Genomic DNA, 17,912 nt, shown 5'->3' on the forward strand with positions numbered 1-17,912 from the left:
TAAGCTGTAATTATGTGTTGTGCATATATTAGTGTTTTGGAATGACATATGAGGAAGGGCGCCCCAATTACACAATTGTAATTGTCTTATACTTTTTGAACTGTTTTGTTGTATTCTGACGATGTAAGGAATCAAAATTGTAATTGTTGAAAAATAGTTCAAGGAGGAAGAAATGTACTGAATTTTGTGTTCTAGTTGTTATCCTACACTTGTTTGTATGTATCGTATGGTGGGAATGCCCAGAGAACAGGATCAGGAAGGGGTTTTCTGAGGGTGTTACATCTTATGTCTTTTATTTATGTATATTTTCTTTTTTCTCCCTCATACACATAATTTATAATTTCTAACATCAATTCAATTAAATCATAATCAATCATAAATTGTTAATTATTTATTATAATTTCTAATTTTTTACTCTAGTTTTAATTCCTTAATTATTTCTTGTAATTATAGTTTATATTTTAGATCAATTATAGTTTAGATCACAATTAATCATACATCCTTAATTATTTTTTGTAATTCCTAACATCTTAATCTGATTTTAATTTAATTATATTTTCGATCAATCCTTAATAATTATTTATTTTATATTTTAATTTAATAATATTTTAAATCACTCTTTAATTATATTTTATATTTTAGACCAATCCATTATTATATATTTATTTTATTTTAATTACATCTTAATTTAATTTTAGATTTGGAGAATATCGAGATAAAATTATCTTTTTATTGAGTTAATTTCAATTTTTTTTTTTTTTAGAAAATCAAGTCATTTTAAAAAACAGTGTGTGTGATACACCTTCCATGACTTTGGATGGAAAAATTAACAGTTGTATTTTAGACCAAAACCACATAGAGCCTTTCTGATTGTAACAACTCGAAAATTTAAGTTTTCCCTTAATTTTTATACTAGTATTATGGTTGTATGTGATAATATATTATTAAATAAATAATAATAAATACAGAATCTAATTTGGAATTGGATTATCAAATATGGGATTAATTAGGGATTATTATTTGGGGTCAAATTAACAGAAATATGAAATTATAATACTAATTGGGCCAAATTAAAGTTAAAGATAGTAAATAAATAAATATAAAAGTAAGAGTAAATAAATAATAATAATAATAATAATAATAATAATAAGTGTGGTAGTAAAATAAATAATTAATTTTCTGTTGGTATACGATAAAGTGTAATTTAATTAGGAATTAATTTGTTTATATAGTTATATTAGAAAATTAAATCAAAATATAATTATCTTAAATATTTATTAAAAATAAATATAAGTCTATATAATTTATTATCAAATCTGTGATAGGATACGCGCTGTCACGGGTTGGCTAGCGGACGTTCTTACCTCCCTAATAGGGAGGAGGTGATCACTGGGTGGAAGAAGAAAGGAAAAAAAGGGAGAGAAAGGAAGAGAAAAGGAAATAGAAAGGAAAAGAAAATAGGAAAGGAGAGTGAAGTAACGTCTATGAGAAGGTAGTAAAAATAAGAAAAAAAATAGTAAGAGTCAATATTAAAGTGAGTTATATTATATATTGAGTTACCATAATATATTTTACGTATGTTTTGACTTACCATTATTTATTTATACAAGTTTATGTTTTATAAATTATATTAATATTTCAATTACGTGGGTTATTTTCTGAACTCTATTTGTATAAAATGAAACCCATTGATATGTTTGTTTCTATTTTAAAGAATATCTGACTATGACCTTATAAACAATTATGTTTTGAAAGTACCACCACGGGAGTCTCACGCCTTGGGGGATTTACATAACCATTGGCTTCTGTTTGGTCACTTTGTGGCCCTCTATTATCATGGATCTATTGACCTCTATTTTGTGCAGAGCAAAGTGTTGTGCGTAGATAAGTTTACACTATTGTGGGAGCCACCTCTATAATCCGTACGAGCCACTTCTTGAATCTGTACCTCTGTTTTGACTGTCACTCATGTGACCTTTGTTCTGTTTTGTTCGGTACCGTGGTTATGGTTATTTATTTACATAATTTCAGTTTTACTACTTAAATAATTATTTGTTTAGACTAAGTTATCTTAAATATTTTAGTTACATAACTATTCATGGTTATTTTGTGTCCCTTATACTCTTGGTATAATATTTCTCACTCTGCCATGTGCTTATAACTGTTTACCAATTTTCAAGAAACAATGCAATTCAGAAATAGCTTTTGGAAAGTCTTAGACGCGGGGCTGCAGAATAGACACACACAACACTTTTATGATATTTTTATATGTAAATATCAGCCTTTTGGTCAATAAATTTGGTAATAAAAATAGAAACTCCAATGATTATTTTGGTACCCTCATTTAAATATTATTTCTGCTTGCGTTTATTAATTTGTTTAAGAATTGGCCGGAGATAACTTCAGTTACTGGCCATCACGATACTTAACCCTTAGGTATGGGAAGCGAGTCGTGACACTGACTATATAAAATGAATTTTGTCTTTAATCCAATTAGTTGATCAAACATAGTTTAGAACCTGTGCATTTAAGTTTGAGAATAAGAATTGAATATTATAGTAGATAGAAGATACCTTTATTTAAAGAAATTGTAGAATACATTCACCAAATCATGAATTGAGATAAGCTTGCAAGAGATCTGTTATCTGTTTGTCCACAACAACAAAAATTAATGAGATGATACATTTTTATGAGATAAGCTTGCAATCTATCTCGAGCCAAAAACATATGGGGAAGCATTTCGGAAAATCTATTTCCACATACTACCTAGATATCACCTAAAAATACATATTTGGTTCGATATCACTAGAATTGAGCAAACCCAAAATGCTCACGAATCTATTACACAAACCTAGAAAAATGAGCTTGAAATAATGCAGAAATAGAATCTCACTACATGAATATTGTTGCAGTAGAAGCGAACAAAATTCAGAGTTATTATGTTAACAATCACAATAAGAGAGTTTTTGTTATTTCTTAAATGTATGAGTATTTTTTTATTATTAATACAGATTTTATTTTGCTAATCAAAAAATTGAGTTATTTAATCTTTGATGCCAAAGAAGACAAGCTATAATTTTATAACTTTTGCTCAGCGTTACATGGATTCTCAACCCCTATTGTACTCATGTCCATATATAAGATGGAAGGAAGAAGTCAAAAAAATTATTAGATAAGACTGACAAATGTAGCAAAACGAGATTAAAAAAATTGTATCAAACAAAATAAATTTAATTTTTATAAAAGAGAAATTTACTTACATTAGTTATTACACAATCACAAGAAAAATGAATAAATGTAGGAAAACACTTTCTGGTTGGCAAGTCTAAACATTTTATGGCAAAGAATTTTTTTGACATATTTACCTTTTTTATGTGTAGTGTTAAAAAAAATTTAAAATATTATAACTTTAACAATATATATCAATTTTTAATAAAATCAATATTTTTGTATTCGTCTTTTCAAGAAATTTAAAAAGAGATCAAAGTTAAAAATGAAAAAAAAATAAAAAATAAATAAATCAACAAATAGACCTATTGAAAAATAACGAATAGATCTATTTCGAGGCATATCAAGGCCAAGGAAATTCATGACAATGCAACTATGTATTTAGTATCATAAAAACTATAGATCAACAATTTTCCTCACCATGGACCAAATGACATGATTTTTTAATGAAATTTATGAAATTCCTTGGCCCAGTATTCTAGCTCTTGGTCCAGTTGAATCATTTCATTAATTTTGACTAGTAAGAGACCTTCGTTGATTAACTTTGGTCGATAAAAAATCTCGACTATGTGATCCAGTTAAAATTTCAACATGAGACAAATCATTCCCTTCAAAGATATAAGTTTGCAGAATTAAAAAAAAAATAAAAATGATATGACTGAGATTCTAAGATTTTAGCACAGTGAGCAATGTTAGCCATACAAAAAAGTTTACCAGAGATTTAACCACATGAGGGGGTGAGATCCACCCTTATGTGAGACCCATCTAATATGAATATTTTGTAAAAAATTTAGTAAAATATTTGGTGTTTCTAGCATTTTTAATTTGGATATAGAGTAACAAGTGTATGAGCATTGATCGAGTTGGTAGATTAATCAAGACTAGAAAGACGGCTCATGGAAAGATTTGGGATAAGTTTGAGGCGTGAGGAAAAAACGTATAAAGTATGGATCTCACCTCTCAAAATTTAAAGGAGATGAATTGTCTCTAGTTCATAATCTAGATTGCATGAAACTGTTCGAGACCATGAAGTGTGCATCAAGTGTATCAGTTGTGTTACTGTATATATGCTATATATTCCTAGATATATTAGGAGTTGATTTCCTAGATATATTTGGGAATAGCCATAGTTAGGTTTCTTGTAGGATACTCTTTCTCATAGTTAGGTTTTAGTAAGATACTCTTTCTTAGCCTATATATACAGGTCTTCTATTGTATATGATTAATTCATTGAATACAATACATATTATTTTTTTTTCTCTCTCTCTTTTTACTATTCTAACATGGTATCAAAGTTATAGGTTAAGCTCTTGGTATTCTTCGCCTTACTAACAGGCGGCAACCTTGCATTGGCCGCCCGCTGGACCTCAACCTATTTCGCTGTCATATTTTTCTTTCAGTATCACTTCATGGTAATCTCTTCCTCTATCCACTAAGTTATGTCTACCTCAAATATCTCTATCATTTTTTTTTTATTTTTTTTTTTGTGTGCACTTCAACTCCACTCTATCTTTCACTCTATTTCAACCTCAAATAGGTTTTTATCTTCAAACCTATTTGAGTTTGAGGGGGGTATTATCCCTATATCATGGTGAGCATGGTGACATACCATGTGAACCACCTAACCCGCCCTCTTTGGCGCACAACCCCAAGCCGCCCCCTCTGGCGCACAATCCAAGTTGCTCTCCTTTGGCGCACTCTCTAAGCCACCCCATTGACACATTACCTAAGCCATCTCCTTGGCGCACTCTCTAAGCTACCTCTTTTTGGCGCACTCTCTAAGTCGTTTCTTGGCACACCACATAGCGCACCATCCAGGCTGCCCCCTGGCGCACTCAGTCTTCTATTGCCATCATCGTTCAGCACCACGTCGTAAGTCATGTGTGTGCCACGCTTGCTAGTTCAACATCCAGTTCTCTACATCGGTCCGGCATGGCCCCTTTAAACTGTCCAAACATTGATTCCAGTTTGCAAATCTCTACAACGGTCTGGCATGACCCCTTTAAACTGTCCCAACATCCAGTTCTCTACATCGGTCTAGCATAACCCCTTTAAACTGTCCCGACATTGATTCTGGTTAGCTTCTAACATCGGTCTGGCACGACCTTAAACGGTCCCTACATTGATTACAGTCAGTTCTTACAACGGTCCGGCATAACCTTAAACTGTCCCGGCATTAGTTTCGACCAGTTCCTATAACGGTCCGGCATGACCATGAACTGTCTCCCAGCATTAGCTCCGGCCTTTGATATATCTCAAGCGCCATTACACTCCCGTTCAAACTTTGCAATCTATTTGCTTTTTATTTTATTTAGTGTTATTTCATGTTTTAGTTTCTCTCTCCAAACTCAAGAAGTTTATACTCCTTGAGTTTGAGGGGGGATATTAATGTATATAAAGTATATATTCCTAGATATATTAGGTATTGATTTCCTAGATATATTTGGAAATAGCTATAGTTAGGTTTCTTGTAGGATACTGTTTCTCATAGTTAGATTTCTAGTATGATACTCTTTCTCAGCCTATATATACAGACCTTCTATTGTATAGGATTAATTCATTGAATACAATACATATTATTTTCTCTTTCTCTATATACTATTCTAACAGGTTCAATTATTCGAATCATTCATTTTGTCGGACACTTTGTCTATATCATTTTTTTTAAAAAATAATTAAGTTGATTCAATAATCGTAACTTATTCAATTTATCATGTTTGTCAACAAAAAAAAAAAAAAAAATGGACTACAATTGTATTTTTAAAATAAATCATTTGTTTGTTTGTTTTTTTTTTTTTTTTTGTTTATTTCAAAAGCGAAAAAATGATTATCGAATCAATCTAATTTTTTGTGCGAGTGATGTACATGAAGTACCTAACAAAATGAATAATTCGACATTGGAATAAAACCATGGTAGGATCCATAGTCCCGAACAATGATTTCCAATCCAAATTATGGATCGGAAAAGAAACTAGCTCCCAATTTAATAACTAAGGGACTTAAATTTTGAAAATCTTTTTATATGGACTTGATCTAATATGAATTTATTCTAACAAATTTGTTTGACTCTAATTTTCTAAATTCAATTTTATTAAAATTGAGTTTTTTATTTTTTATTTTTAATGAATTTTTTTAATATTTTAAGTAATTAGATGTACCTAAAAAAATAAAATATTTGTAAGAAAGTAAGAAAATATTAAAAAAATCTATAAATACATAAGAATATGAAAATATACTGAATTTTCATATTTTTGTATGGGTAAATTACACTGACACCCCCTAAGATTTTTGTTTAATACAGATCTCCCCTCACGTTTGAAAAATTACATTCCCCTCTTGAGATAATTGTAATCTTATTACAAATTGCTCCCTGGATTGCTGATGTCATGCACTAAAATTTCTTAAATGACCATTTTACTCTTTTTCCTACTATTACTTCTTCCTATCATCAAGATTACATTCTACAATTTTTTATCATTAAATTCTACCTGAACATATTCTTATTGACCGATGATATACAAACATAAATTTTATATAAAATTTTCAAACACAATGATATAGTTTGATGGTGACCTTTCACTTTAAAACGAAACACTCATAAACATTATTTATATTTACAACAATATCACTAACACAACATTTACATTATTTATATTTATAAAAATATCACTATCACAACATTTTTATGATATTTTTTGTATAACTTTTTATATATGAATAGAATTTTTCATTTTTATTTCCAACATCATTTTTTTTTTCTCGTCTATTCACCCACATTTATTACAGTATTACCAAACACCGTCATTCACATTTATTACAGTATTATTGAATTTTTGTATTATTGTATCTTTTTGTATTTGGTGAATTTAAAAAAAAAAATCACAAAATATTATACTTCTTAAGTATATCTAGATTAGGTATATCTAAAAAATAAAAAAATAAAAAAATTGATTAAAAAATTTAAAAAATTCAATAAAAATAAAAAAACACGAAAAACAAAAAAAAATTAATTTTTTTTTTGTTTTAGTTAAAACCAAAGAAAATTATTGTTATTTCTCTTCCAATGACATGAACAAAATATCAGCATTATTTTATCATTTCATAGGTGTAAAAGCTAAGGGACAAATATGTCGTTTTAATCTGACAGGAAAGTAAGTGTAATTTTTCAAACATGCGAACATGAGAGATGGATCTGTATTAAATAGAAACCTCAGGGGGTGACAGTGTAATTTACCCTTTTTTTATTTTTGGTATTGAATGAATTTTTTATAGATTTTTTTATATAAATATTATACTTTTTAATTTTATTTATATTAAGTGTATCTAAAAAGTAAAACAATTACTTAAAAGATTAAAAAAAATTATTAAAAACAAAAAAAAAATGGAAAAACAAAAAATTCAATTTCTAAAAAATTAAATTTAAAAAAGTGGAATCAAAGAAGATAAGATTTTTCAAACAAAGAGAGTGCAGTTTAACCTTAAAACTTATTCAATTTGAATTACATTCCTAATATAATAACATTTTATGTTAGACTATTACAATGTGAGTGTTTGGGAAGTGAGTTTTTATATAGGTTTTTTTAGTTATAGGATATTATTGGATAAAAAAATTTTGGTGTTTGGGAAGGTAGTTAATTTTTTTTGTGGTTGAATGTGATGTTTGTGAGAGAAAAAGTAAAATGATTATGGGGTTGGATGTGATATTTTGTTTAAATTTGGTTTTTTTGATTTTGCAAAAATTTTGTCTTTTAATATAAAAAATAAAAAAAAAATCCAATCCACAAACTTCCCAAACAAATAAATGTTCAAAATATGCTTCTGTACATATCCCTTCGCATCTCTCTAGTCATCTAAAGGATTATAGGAATAGACCGTCAAATTTTTGGTTTGTGAGTCCGTCTGAAGTTTCGTTTGGTTAATTTAAATTATTTATTTTTAGGTAAATCTGCTTAGATTATTCTTAAAAAAATCATATTGATTCAATAAATATAATTACATAATTTTAATGTATCCATCTTTAAATAATTAATGATGTATTTTTAAAATCATGTTTGTTATTAATTATTTTTTTAAAAAAAAATATACAAGAATTATGTGACTACGTTTTATCAATAAATTTATTTTCTTTTTAAAAAATTATCTACACAAAAATACTTAAAAGTGAACTATTCGAGTCTTAAACATAGAGCTTATGGTGGCCTTCTAAAACTTGATAATTCTTAAAATTTATATAGCACTCATTTGGCATATTGGTTGGGTTGGATTTATAGTTAAAATAGTCATAAAAAATTAAAATAGACTAAAAAGTCAATAAGACAAAATGTCACATCTAAATTATAATCTTTTAATTTTTTTTCTCTCACAAAAATCAAAAAGTTAATCACAAACGAAATTTTTTAGCCTCAGGCCAAAAAGTCAAAAAACCAACACATATCTCAAACGAAACCTAATATGGCAAGAAGGTTTTTGAAAATATCTAAAATATATTAGAGATACATTTTGTTTCAATGTTTCAGATTGTCCTATCCAAAATTCAATGATTGAGATGTCTTCATTTTTCGCCCAAATGCTCACTCTCTCTCCTCTTAAATCATCACTCTGCCAAACCCCCTCTCTCTCTCTCTCTCTCACCTCAACATCTACGCCCAAACCTCTCTCTCTTCTGCCTCTCACCTCTTTGTCCCCGTCTCTCCTATCGCAACGTCCTCACTAACTATCACGATCACCAACCACCCCACCACCATCGCCTCTCATCTCCTCTTGCCCTCATTTATCATCTCTCTTTTTCAATGGCTGTTCGTCCAGCCAAATGAAAATGGCTTTGTTCCCATTCTCTCTTTTCTCTTTGAAATCTAATTTTGAAATCTAATCTCTTTCCATGTACATCACCACATTTTATTAAACCTATCTTGTTTGCTCCCTATCTCATTTTCTCTCTCTCAAATTTTCATTCCCTCAAATCCATAATTTTTTTTTTTAATCACAACACATCCTTCACAATTGATTAATTAAACCATCATTCTTCTCAATTTTTTCTTTTTTTTAATCACACTCATCTCATTCTCTCTCTCACGGATCCTTTGTTTTTTTCTATCCATCCAAGTTAAGACCCAAGCACCAAGAGATGCCCTACCACTTTCAAATCCACTACACTTTTTTAATATTTCAACCTTTTCGTTTTGTTTTTTTCTTTCTTCAACCCATCTGGGCATGTCTCTCACAGGTCATTATTTTTATTTCTATAACCCCGGCTATTCCCACTTAAATATATATATATATATATTATGCAACTCAATCATCTTATCCCATTATTATTATTATTTTTTCTTTAAATTGTTCACCAACTTTTGTCTCATCATATTTACATCAACTTTTGTCCCACCAACTTTTGAAAAGTTGAAGCTTCAACTCTTTGCTGGAAGCAATATTTTAAAAACTGGACGGATGGGCGAACCGGAAAAGAAATCGGATGGACAGGTCATCAGTTCAACCGTCAGGCTGAACCAGAATTGAACCGTGACGTAATAAATATATTAAAATTATATTTAAATAAAAATAAAAATAATAAAAATATAAATTAAAAATATTAAATTATCTTAAATATTTGTCCTAATATTTTTTTACTGAAAAATATAATAATATATTTTAAAATATTATTAATTTTAATTTTGGAAGGGGAAATCAAAAATTTAATATTCCCTTCATATGATTTTAATTCAAATAATTTGATTGAAAGGAGAGCAAAAATTTTGGAGGGATGTCAAAATTTCAATATTTCCTCCAATACATTTGATTGAATCCCACATGAATTTCTTAAGTTTTTTTGAAAGAATTTTTTTCTTATAAATAGGTGAAGACTTTCACAATAATTTCATTAAGCCCTTAATGGGATTCCTCACAAGAGGAGACCCTCGAAAGAGAGTTTCAAATTAATTTTTTTTTATATTCTTATATTATATATATATATATATATATAAAATAACAAAGAAAGAAAAAAAAGCCTGGTTCGCCGATTCAACCGCCAGTTTTTCCGATTCTCTCTAAATAGGCTGGTTTTTAGTTTTGACCGGTTCAGAGGGTATATCCGGACCGAAATCCCGACTGGTCGACGGTTCAACCGGTCGAACCGGCCGGTCCGATTTTCAAAACCTTGGCTGGAAGCAAAGAGTTTAATGTACAAGACCCAATGAAAAATGTTTGGGATCCCTTTTTTTTGAGACTCCACAATTCCCTTTAGATATCAATTATTGATGTATATGTGGAATCCACTCATGTATGTGTGGAGCTCACACCATCAATGATTCTCCAAAAAAATGGGGTCTCAATCATTGTTGCAAAACAGTAATGCACGCATGGCTTCGAGCAATGTGTGACGGCACGTGAGCTTGTCGAAACCCCCCAATGTTTTATTTTGTATTATTCAATTCACCAATTGGTACAATAAAATTTATAATATCTTAAAATTTTTGTAACATAAATCATAATTTTATCTCACCATAAATCATATGTTAAAAGATATTTGTGGCAAAAAAAAATTTTGATTGTCAAAGTTGAACTCAAAGTTTAAATAAATAAATAAATGAAAACAAAATGTTTACATTTATTAAAAAAACGTAACATCATAGAAATGTTTGTGTTTATTAAAAAACATAACTATCATTTTCACAAAAAAAAAAAAGGTGATTTTTGTAGAAAATGTTGTTTTTTTGGGTTAGACAAATTTGAACTCAAAATTTAAATTGAGTTCCGTTAAAATGAAATCTTTCACAAGGCAAGTGGGAGAGAGGAGAGAAAATGAAGGTGATGTGATTTGTTTAAAGACTAAATAAAGAGGTTTTTTTTTTTTAACAGAACTTTTTTATCCACCTCCGTGACAAAACCCACCAGATATATTCTTACAATAAATTACTTTTTTTTAGTTTTTACATTAATTTTATTGGGTGCATTTTTATCCAAGTAATTTTACAAAATTCATTTAAAAGTTGAAACTGGATCTATATTTATATTTTGATCTTAAATTTTTAAGAACGAATTTGATACATTACATTTTAATTTCATAATTTATTTTTAATTATATTTTAATCTCATCATTAATTGTACCGTGTACGAGCATACACTAGTACTTGTATATCTTAATATTTAAGTTTAAGGAGGTCCAGGACCACTAAAGCTACTGTCCAAAAAATAATAAGAAATTTGTCCATATTTCAAACCTGTAATGGAGATTCAAGAGGTGTTTTTTAGGTCCATGCATAAAATAAATTTAAATAATGTTGAATAAAATTGAGATATTTATTTATAATTTTTTTTATCTACTTATATTTAGTTTAAATTATTTTTTTATATTTTAATAAGTTGTATGAATGACAAAATTATTAAAATATCCCTAATAATAATAGGGTAATACGCATTAAAGTTAACCATGTGAATGTACCGTAATGTGAATATTCACATAGTCATATATGAATGTTCACATCACTAAGTTATTAAGGATTTAAAAAATATTTGTAAGTGTACAATTGTTCAAAAAATATATTAAATATGAAAATTATGATTCGTGAATCAAATATCCAAATAATAAGACTTAGAATATAAAATTTCCTAATAAATTTCCCAATAAAATTTTGAGTATATATTAGTATTATTCAATCCAAAACACATAACTACACCCATATTCATACCGTCAATGTAAAACATACACTAACATAGCTTTCGTTGAATGAATGCAAATTTCAAACAAGAAATAACACTATATTTGGATATAGATTTCAATAGAAATTTAAAAATAAAAGAGAAATGAAAAAAAAAAAAAATAAATAAATAACTTATACTTTATTAACAATTGTCTCACCTTTTCCTTTTCTTTTTTTTCTTTCTTCTTTTTTCTTTTTTTAAATTCATACCTAAATTTATGATTCAAGGAGCTTGATTTGAAAAGGAAAAAAGTTCTTAGGTAGATTTTTACCTCTCAAACGATGTCAAGAATAACCCGATCTAGATATGAACGATAAAATTCCAACACCATTAATCTTACTCAATCTAGAGTCATGGTGAGATAGAGATATTCAACTTTGAATGAAGGGAGTACAGAAAAGAAAATTCTGCAGAAACACGAGAAAAAATATGAAGGAGGCAACACTTCGCTTCAATCCTGTATTGATGCTATGAAGATCTACGAAAATATTCACAGAAACTTAAAGAGCACATAATTTAAATAAATAAGTCCGCAAAATAAAAAGAGATACCTCTAAAATCCCAAGATTTTAGCACCATGCGAGATTTTAAATATCTTTCCTTGTCACCAACAAGATTCACAAGAATTTCCAAATCAATTTTCCTCAGCTTTGCATAGCTTAATGTCTTACCAAACCTTAACAGTAAAAAAAATTGAAAGCTATTAGCTTTTGCAAAGTGTATTTATCAAATTGAAACAGAACATGATCAACCCATGAAGTAAGAGAAATGAAGCAATAACTATCAATCAGTTTTGATGTGGAAGTTTATAGTGGTTTGTTTAAACGAAGGATGAGACAAAACAACAATAATTTAAGCAAAGAATAGCTCACCTTATCTTTTTGCTCACCTATCTGCAGATCTTGCAAATTGTAAGTGAGAGGGAATAAAAATAACCACAAGAATTATGTGGGTCTAGGCATTGCCACGTAGCATGGTTACGGATTATCACATGTATGACAGTTGTCGAATATTTTTCAAACACTGCATTAATGTTTTATGTTATGCAAAACTTATCAGGATATGAAATCTTATCGATATAGAATTCCTGAACAACCGGAGATTGTTTAGGATAGAACTTCTGAAATATTCAAACTACTTGCTAAGTAAGTCATTGAATATTATAAATAGGCAACACTCTCATGGGTTGAGATACGCAATTTCTCTCTATGAATTAGTCCATTAAATATTTTGATAATATTAGAGTACTGACTTGGGCGTCGGAGGGCCCCTGGCTACGGCTGGGGTGTTTTGTCTTGCAGATAACAATTGCGTGATGGTGCTAATCATCTTCTTTGTTGGATTTCTTTATCATCAAATATGGTATTTTTTTTTAATGTCTGTACAATTGGGGCCGTCTGTGGAAAGCAATAGAATTCAACGAAAAAGATAAGCTCCTGTAGATAAGCTGCTCTTAACGTGATATTTGACTATAATACTCCAACCATTAGCTTGATGACAAATTACTTCCACTCTTTTCTGTTTTGAAAGAATATTTTGTTTTATTAATGGTTTTGGCCTATTATATAATCTGGGACCTCATAGGCAAAACAAGATTGATGATATCGTATGAGTACTGTATGTGTCAAGATTTCCACGAGAATCTAGTTTTGTGGTTAGAATTATCCCAGTGACAGTCATTGCATGATATAGCCAAATTCGCATTTAGCTCGGTCCAACCAAGCAATTGGCAAATAAAGTTTGAATTAATATGCACGAATTCCTTGTTACATGGTCGATAAGCAAGAAAGAAATATCTTCTCAATAACTAGACCCAGCAACCTCAGCCTGGTTGGGCAATTGAGTCACCTGATTGCCCAAGCAAACAGGGAAGAAATTACTGTATATACTTATAAGAAGACAAGCAACAACTGAGCTTTGGAAGTTAAATTGCTGAAGTCATGAAAACTTTTACCGTGATTACATCACACTGAAGTCAGGGGGCAGAAGAGTAGATAAATCGGAATATGGCTGAATAACGAACAAATCGAAGCATGGCTTATGAGTCCTTACAAAAAGGCAGTGGCTTCCTAGCCAAGATATTATATTCAATTTTTATTATTTGTGGAGTATGGATTTTATGCATTATTACTCTGCGGATGAAGATATTTTATTGTGCTGAATTTTGATTTATCTATGGAGCATGGAGTTTATGCATTATTATTCCAACCACGAAAACATGGAAGATCAAATTATTATATCATATTTTTATTATCTGAAAAATATGAGTTTTTATATCAAACGTGGATAAAGACTATTATTTAGGTCAAATATGTTGAGATAGAGTTCGCGCTTTATGGATCATGGAGGCAATATGAATTATGCTACCCTTTGGTTACAAATTTTATCTCTTTGCCAAGCTGGTTTGGACAAAAGATAAGTTGGCAGATTTGACCAATTTGAAAAATCTTTATCGAGCGAGTTTTGCTTGGTGAAATAGATTGGCAAGTTTGCCCAATTTTGAAAATCTTTGTCGAACAAAATAGGTTGGCAGGTTTGACTAACTTGAAAAATCTTTGCCGAGCAGGTTTTGCTTGATGAAGTAGATTGGCAGGTTTGACCAATTTTGAAAATCTTTGTCGAGCAAAGTAGGTTGGTAGGTTTGATCAACTTGAAAAAATTTTATTGAGCGGGTTTTTCTTGGTGAAGTAGATTGACAGGTTTGACCAATTTTGAAAATCTTTGTTGAGAAAAGTAGGTTGGCAGGTTTGACCAACTTAAAAAAATTTTGTCAAGCGGGTTTTGCTTAGCGAAGTAGATTGGTAGGTTTGACCAACTTCGAAAATCTTTGTAGAGCGGGTTTTGCTCAATAAAGTAGGTTAACAGGTTTGACCAACTTGAAAAATCTTTGTCAAGCGGGTTTTGCTTGGCAAAGTGGGTTGGCAGGTTTGACAAACTTTGAAATTTTTTGTAGAGTAAGTTGGTGGTTTGTCCAACAGTGGGATTCCTTACCGAGCGGGTTTTGCTTGCCAATAAGTCAATTGGTTTTTTTTTGTAGTTCCTAACAAGATTAGGCATTCTTGGTATAAGCCCTAATAAGATTAGGTATTTTCGGAATAAGTCTTAATGAGGTTAGGCATTTTTGGAATAAATCCTACTATGGCATTTTCGGAATAAGTCCTAATGAGATTAGGCATTCTTAAAAGAAATCCCAGCAAGGTTAGGCATTTTCGGAATAAGTCCTAACAAGTTTAGGAATTCTTGGAATAAGTCCTAACAAGGCATTTTCGGAATAAGTCCTAACGAGGTTAGGCATTGTTAGAATAAGTCATAACAAGGCATTTTCAGAATAAGTCCTAACAAGGTTAGGTATTTTGACATAAGCCCTAGTACCCATGTATGGTTCTAGCTAGGCAATATAACACAGCTATTTTTATCAGAACAATGGAAAGCTTTAACTCTTTCACTGGGTTCAAAGAGAATGAAAGCTTGGGGGGCAATTGAGAGGGAATAAAAATAACCATAAGAATTATGTGGGTCTAGGCATTGCCACTTAGTATGGTTACGGATTATCACATGTATGACAGTTGTCGAATATTTATCAAACACTGCATTAGTGTTTTATGTTATATAAAGCTCATCGGGATATGAAATTTCATCGATATAGAAGTCTTGAACAGTCGGAGATTGTTGGGCATAGAACTTCTGAAACATTCTATAGCGATCCCGGTATTCCCTGTTATTGTTTAACTGTAATCCGGACTCGGTTCCGTAGATTCGTTGTTGTTTTATCCTCATTTCTATCCCTTACTCTTTGTGTTAGAGTTTTGGGTTGTGTTGGGCAAGTTGGGAATAAGTTGGTTGTGTTTTAAAACTTAGAATTTTTGCCCAGGTTTTGGTCTCTACGCTCGAGCGGCGATTTGACGCTCGAGCGGGTTTTTGTTGTTGCCTTTCCGCTCGAGCGGCAGTTGGGACGCTCGAGCGTGAATTTCCTCCTCTCAGCATTTTGGTCGTCTGCAAAAAATTCTGGGAGAGTGCATCCGGCGCTCGAGCGGATCTTTGGACGCTCGAGCGTGAACCTGTGTCTGACGCTCGAGCGGGGTGTTGTACGCTCGAGCGGACCTGTTTTTATATCAGTCCGTGAAATCACCTTTTTGATCACTTTTTGATTTCCTTTCTCTCTCTTACTTTTTCAAAACCTCCATTGGAGAGCACCTCACTCTAAAACCGAACTTCTCTCTTAGGATTGATCTAGCTAGAGTGTTTTCCTCACCTTGGGCCTTTGTAAGAAGTGTGTTGATCGTCGAGGACTTCGTTGTGATCCAAGAAATTTGAGATTTGGAGCACTTTGATTTCGGGTCATCTTCTCTATTTGAGTTCTCCATTTGAGGTAGGGATTCTCCTTGTTCTTTTTTAATACTTCGTCTATAGATAGACATGTGGTAATTTTGTATTGCATAAAAATCATATCCATGTTGGATTTGTTTGAAATCATGAGAAGGAACCTAGGGTTGGGTGTTGGAAAATGGTTATGTTGTCATTGATGGATGTTTTGGGCTAATTGGAGTGTAAATTAGCATGTTGTAGTTGATAGAAGAAAAAGCCCTAAATCATATTTTGATTGATAAATTAAAATGGAGGATAGTGAATCTATATTGTAAATCTCTAGTGTTGATGTGGGTTGGGTGAAGGTGTTAATGCATAAGGGATTAACTTTGGCTTTGGAATGATTTGAAATGAATGTAGTGGACTAATGTGAGTTATGACTTTATTATCAATGGAAGTGGTTTTGTAAAACAAAGGAATAAATTTGGTTTTGTAACGACAAAAGAGACGGAGTTGATTTTGTGAAAACAAAAGGGATATGGAACTTGTTTTGTGAAATGGGAAAGGTATTTTGAAATACGTATGAAAATTGGATTGTTGTTTCATGAGTGTTGAACACACATGTGTGGAATTGTATCTTGAACTACCATGTTAATGTTGTTGTCGGGTTTGTGGTCTCATAGTAATTGAGTCTTTAATAGATGTACTAAATATTTGCATCTAGAGGTTTTGTCCTTGGTCATCGGTGGAGGATGACGTGGTTGTGTTGAATAGTCGTGTATGCATTACACCATTGTTAATTGAACATCTTATGTGATGAAATATTGAGATGCATTATATATGTATACTTGTTAGGGAGGAGAGAGGGGTTGTACTCCAGTGTGCATGAGAAGATGGGGGATGGACTCCACACACCTATGTGTTCATATACTTTAACACATTGTTTGTATTTGGATAGTTTATGTATATATGTTGTACATGTTGGTTATGCCCTGTTGCATTTTGATTGGTGGTGTTATACCCTGCGCTGATAATCAGAGGTACCGTTACCTTCCAGCTAGCGCCTGGTAAACTGACTGCGCTGAGAATCTAAGGTTCCACACCCTTCCAGCTAGCGCCTGGTAAACTGGTATGTTGTTGTGAGAGGTGTATCTTTGGCTTACTATGCGCATAGCTAGTAGAGCAAAGTTTGTTGTTGATATTTCAGTGTGTTAGGGAATATCATGGATTGTGTTGATTGTGGTTTTGGAGGGGCGAGTTGCCTCATTGGTTTATCTTGTGCATATCGGTGAGTTGTTATCTCCTTTTTATAACAGTGCATGTTTATAATTGATTGTATCGGGAAAAAGCTAAAATGTCATATTTGTCTTTTGGAAAGTGTGAAGGAGAACGGACTTTTTAAAGAAACATATATTTTGAAAAGCATATCCGTGTATATTTGGAAAATGGAAGAGTGTAGTGGGCTTAGTGAAATTATTTCCTAAGGTATTGTTAATGTTGTGAAAGATCGGGAACGGGGATTAATGAAAAGGAAAAGAAAATTGAATCGCCTATGGCGTTGATTGAAATGGTTGTTTTCAAGAAAAGTTCATACTTATGTATATTTTGTATAAACTGTCACATTACTATTCTAGCATGAGAATGGGTGTTCATGATCATAGCTATCTGTATGTTGTTATTGTTGA

At 31.0% G+C, this 17,912-nt stretch overlaps 1 protein-coding gene across 3 annotated transcripts in view; it reads right to left on the reverse strand.

The window, feature by feature from the left end:
- Positions 1-12,839, reverse strand: part of LOC114317604 (uncharacterized) — a 47,982-nt gene extending 35,143 nt beyond the window's left edge. Inside the window, exons 1-4 of one of the 3 annotated variants that reach the window (XM_082878864.1) lie at positions 12,795-12,839; positions 12,474-12,598; positions 12,194-12,329; positions 2,574-2,638 (exon numbers count right to left, since the gene is read on the reverse strand). The gene's annotated coding sequence lies outside the window, so the exon portion shown is untranslated. The other 2 variants (XM_082878863.1, XM_082878865.1) reach the window with 2 other exon arrangements.
- Between the last annotated feature and the right edge of the window lie 5,073 nt (positions 12,840-17,912).

The sequence above is a fragment of the Camellia sinensis genome, chromosome 7 (genome assembly GCF_055761805.1).
Source record: "Camellia sinensis isolate YWXY chromosome 7, ASM5576180v1, whole genome shotgun sequence".
NCBI lineage: Eukaryota > Viridiplantae > Streptophyta > Magnoliopsida > Ericales > Theaceae > Camellia > Camellia sinensis.